The sequence below is a fragment of the Lontra canadensis genome, unplaced genomic scaffold (genome assembly GCF_010015895.1).
Source record: "Lontra canadensis isolate GAN:19392208 unplaced genomic scaffold, GSC_riverotter_1.0 scaffold71, whole genome shotgun sequence".
Classification (NCBI taxonomy): domain Eukaryota; kingdom Metazoa; phylum Chordata; class Mammalia; order Carnivora; family Mustelidae; genus Lontra; species Lontra canadensis.
Genome location: NW_022631065.1, coordinates 6854897 through 6859875, shown reverse-complemented (window position 1 = coordinate 6859875; position 4979 = coordinate 6854897). Strand labels below are relative to the sequence as shown.

Sequence of the window (4979 nt, the reverse complement as noted above, 5' to 3'; positions counted from 1 at the left end):
AGATGAGATTAAAGTATGAGGAAGCTTGAGTGCCAGAGAGAGAAAGAGGACTTAATTTTAATGATCATGGTAGTTTGTTGTGCAGATAAGAGGGGAAAAAAAGAAACTCCCCACTGTAAGAGAAAAAAATTACTAGTAAATAGAAGTTACTAACAAGGGAGTAAACTATTAGGACCTGTTCAATTATAGTACTAATTAACAGTATGGGTAAATATTTTTAAATGAATATATAAAAACTCAAAGGGAACTGTATGGGGAAAATAAATGTATACACCTAAAACTATTCCTGATTCTGACCAGCTGTCTGACCCTAAGCAATATCTTTCCTTGGTTAGTTATCAGTAGGCCCACAAGTCATATGATCATAAGGCCCACCTTCTTCCCAAAGTTGCTTTGAAAATAAGGAAAGTAAATGTCAAGCTTTGAAGATTAAAAGATGCTATATAAGGGTATAAATGTTTAGCTATCAGAATATGTGTTATCAATCTCAGAGAAAGGCATTGAATATAACTGAAAATAATGTGCAGCCAATGGGTATATGCAGAACTGAGGAAACCACAAGATCCTTTTTACTTTTCCAGAGAAGAGGGAACAACATAGATACCACACCTTCCTTGGGATGATCTTGCTAAAAAATAAAATTAAATTAATTAAAATTTAAAAAAATAGCTTCTCTTGTTCCTTATGTTGAGATATATAACAGAATGAGCACCTTGACATTTTAAAAAATATTTCTTCTAAGTTTTATTTGCTTAATTGGCTGTTTTTAATAGATGATACTTACACATGTTGAAGATTTACACAAGCAAACAAAAAGAATATATAATTGAAAGTATTCTTACTTTAAGGATAAATCTAATTGGATAGAGAAGTTACATTTTATCAGAATGAAGTCCAGTTGGAGGTCTCTTGTTAGACAGTAAACAAGGTGATAATATCAGAGAGAGGAATGGGGAATGTAGATGGATACATGGATTATGGTTCTTTGATCCCTTTCATCATCTTTCCTGGCCTTTGTAGGATGCCTACATCCTGCTTTTGTCAATTAGTGATTATGTTACATGGAGTTAGGAAAGAAGTTAGTTGGTCATACTCAAAGAGTTCCCTGGCTAGCCAAAAAATCTTTAATAATAATAGTAATAATAAAATGCTTATAGAATGACAGCGTGGTGGCTAACACATGTCACATTTTGAGTTTGCTCACGCCTCTCAGACTAAGCAGTGACTATACCAGGTCGTCTGTGGTCCAGCCAGACCAGCATTCTTTCCCTTGCTAGAACCCTTGGTTTAGTCCTGACGAACACTTTCACTCATCCAACCTCTCTCCCCAAATGTACCCACAAATATTGGAAACCATAGTTACGGTTTTTAATACTAGGTACTATCTAACCATTTTTGATAAATCTAATGTCGTCAAATGTTAGTAAAAGTGGAACAAGGGGTTGCAACTGGCAACAGGTGAGTTCATCTGTGGCATTCTAGACTTATTTAGAAACTCAGTGAGATTTTCATGACTCGGAGGAGCTACAGTAATCACCAGTGTTTATCAAATATTCCCAATTATTTTTCTAAGTACATGGTAAGTTTACATTTCACAGGTCCTTAGGCACGGCCTTGATATGTGAGCAGAAAAAAAATGTGTGTCAAGGAAAAACAGGAGGAATAGTTAAGGTCAAATAAGAAAATAATACAGTATTTGGTATCAGACTGATTTAAATTTTAACCTTTCTATCAACTTCTAGCTGTTGGATCTTAGGAATGTTACTCAAACCCTCTGAGCCTCAGTTTCCTCATCAGTTGTTTTGAGAAATAAATGAACATATGTAAAATGCTTGTCCCAGTATCTACCAAATTGTAGGTATTCATTACGTTTAATTTAATCCCCTACTCCCCTCCCCCAACACACACAAGATCATGCCATATGAAAAACTGAACCTTTTTTACGTTGTTTATAACCAGCCATCACGGAAAATTCCCTGTTTACCATAGGTTAGGGACCATCTCTGGCAGAAGGACTCTCTTTTGCTGCCCTCTATGCCCTAGGCCCAAGGTTCCTAGATAGATTTTCAGTGTGTGCACTGTATAAGCCAAGTCATTATGGGACCGAGGAGCAGATGAATTATACAGTACAGTGTTACCACTAAATCAACACCGTGCAAGAAGCAATCCAGGACAGGCAATCACTCTCCTTGGGCCAGGTTAGAATGCAAATGAAAGGCAGAGAGTCAGGTCAAAAGGATTGAATGTTACTGAGAAAGTCATTGAAAATAGCTGACTCCCGGCTGGTGAAGGTCTCAGATCAGAGCTTCACTTCCTAATGTGACTTTCAGCCGTAGAGAAAGCATTAAATCTGAAGGTAACTTGAACATGCATGGGGCATCATTCTGCCACAGCAAATCATGGATATTAAAGTCTTTCACTGTGTAAGGTCTTGGGGGTGGCGGGGGGAGAAGAAACTATCAGCAAGCAGTTTTCAGAGTTGGCAGATGAGCTAAGTTGATTGTTAATAAAGGAGAGTAAGTAGGAACAGCCTAACTCATCCTCTAGCAAGATAGAACCATCACCACAACAAGTATTTGTGATGGTTCATAAGTGTGTTCCCTTACATTTATGGAATGACTTATATATTTTGATGAACAGTAACTTACATTTGCTTTAAGTTCTGACCAGTCTGTTGTCATGACTAGGACCAGTCTTGTATGCAGGAGACCTACCACTGTGTAATTTACAGAGTTCGTGAAAAACCTACTAGTATAAAATAAGCAATTTATCTTTTGCTAACTAGCCTGCTAGTTTAGGAAACTCTTCGAGTGAAATATTTTCTTCAGCCTTTATAAAAGCAAAGCTTTAAACAAACTCAGTACCTTGGTGGGAATTTGGATTGTATTTGGAGAGAATGTGCAGAACTCTCCGCTGCTTTGGGTAGAACAAAATCTAGAGGCAAAAGTTTCAAGATTTCAAAGATCCTTCACATCATTGAAGCTCAGCTAAACCTCTGAGATTTTGTAGCTTTATCCTCCATTAACCTCAGTTTTATGTCAAAAGTTGATTTCACATGTAAACTAATAATTAAACTATTTGAAAAAGGGGGTGAGCGGTAATAGTTTAGGTAGAAGAGGAATAGTCAGAAACTATTTCTTAACTTTCATTTAAATTTTGTATTTGTTTGTTTGTTTGCAAAGTACATGGTTTTAGCCTTGCTCTACTGAATCATCCCAGCATCTTGAAACTTGTGTAAGATTTATAATGCAACATTTCTTGGTATGTGTAAAATATTTGAGTAAATGTTTGCAATCTGCAAATAAGAGCTCAGAAAGTGAGAAGATGATCCTAGTTCTTTTGGTGATTGGAGAGGAGATGAGCAAAATAAGATGCCTCCTTTTGTGGTTCTTTCAGCCATAGCTGTTTTGCTTTCAACCCTCTCTCTCCTACCAAGAGAGCTCAAGGCGGTAATGTGTCCTGGGTCCTCTGAAATTTTGCAGTAATGGCCACTGTAATTCACACCTTGATTTGTCCCGGGTCACTGGCAACTATGATGGATTATGATTGCTGCACATTCAAAAGGTTTTTCCAAGGTTACACAGTGAGGGTTAATATTCAGTTCAGCCACAGCACTGGGTGGAAGAGGAAACTTCTGTTATATATTCTGTAGCTTTAATCAAAGTTTAGAACGTAGTCTGTGCTCTCAATAGAAGTCTTGTAATCTGCTTGAAGCCAAGGGCATATTTAGCTCACACTTAGTAGGTAGTCAGAAGTATGTGTTGCATGTAAGGCTGAGTAAGGACGTCACTCAAACATGTCATCAAACAGATATTTAGCTGAGTAGGCACAAGATATTCCATCCATGGGAAAAAAAAAATAGGCAGATTACTAAAAGCCTAAAAGGCACACATTTTCCCCAAATATTCAGAATTAAGTTAATTCAATTAATCACAGTGTTTTCATGCAAGTAGAACATAGCCTAGCTAGAAACAGAGATCTTCTTCCTTATATTAGGAACAATGACCTAGATTCCTGTGTTTGTGAGGCCTGTTCAGTGTGGGTTGTCTTTTTTCTAATTATGCTCTTTTGTTGGGCTTTTCTCTGCCAGCACCCAGAGAATGACAAGGGGATGAAAAAGATGGAAGCAGAAGAAGGGTTTGTAACCCTTGTTCATTTTGGCCACAGACCAGATGACTCTGGTTTGTCTAATTTGTAGAGGGTTTCAGAAGTAAAACTGGAAGCAATATTCCATCCCTGAGTACAGAGACAAGATTTTGGTCTCATGAGAGAGACATTGGAGATCAAAGCAGATGAAAAAAAAAGTTCATTCAATATTCCACACAACTTGGGGGCATCTAATATATGCTGGGTACAGAGAAGGTTATTCTGTCTTGGCATTCCAGAAAGGGGAGATAAACAACAGCAATTTTCCAGGTTGTATAAAATATTTCATACATTAGATATAGATGCTATGAGAAGAGGGATGAGGAATGTTGGTCAAGCAGGAAGTGTAAATTTCAAAGGATGGTCTGGGGAAGTGGTGTCAGGGTGGCCAAAGTGGGCTGGGGACTCGGGACGAACCACAGGTGACATGAAGCAGGTGGACAAGATGTTCCCTGAGGATGCTGGGCCCTACATGGACCTGGGTGAGGCAGCAGGCACACAGGGCTCCTGATGGACTTGGCAGTCAATGAGAAGGCAGTTCAGTTCATGCAGAGTTTTTAAATGATTTTGAAGATCTGTTTGATGATGATGATGATATCCAGTGAGACACCACCCAGCAGTGCGTGTGGTCATGCCTGTTACATAGTGGCATGACAGAGCTCCTCAAAGCCAATTGAAATGGTTCTAAAGAACTCATGGACATTACTTGCAATTAGGAGATGGTTAACCAAGAAAGAGAAAGATGGTTTTAACCATCTGCATGAGGCCTGCTAATCTCTGAATGTGACCAAATTTGTCCTTCAATTTTTACAAAAAGCGAAGTACATAAAATA

General features: G+C 38.2%; 1 pseudogene; it reads left to right on the top strand.

Annotated features, from left to right (window-relative positions):
• The first annotated feature begins 4573 nt into the window (after positions 1-4573).
• Positions 4574-4751, top strand: LOC116881064 (annotated as a pseudogene).
• Positions 4752-4979: the final 228 nt, after the last annotated feature.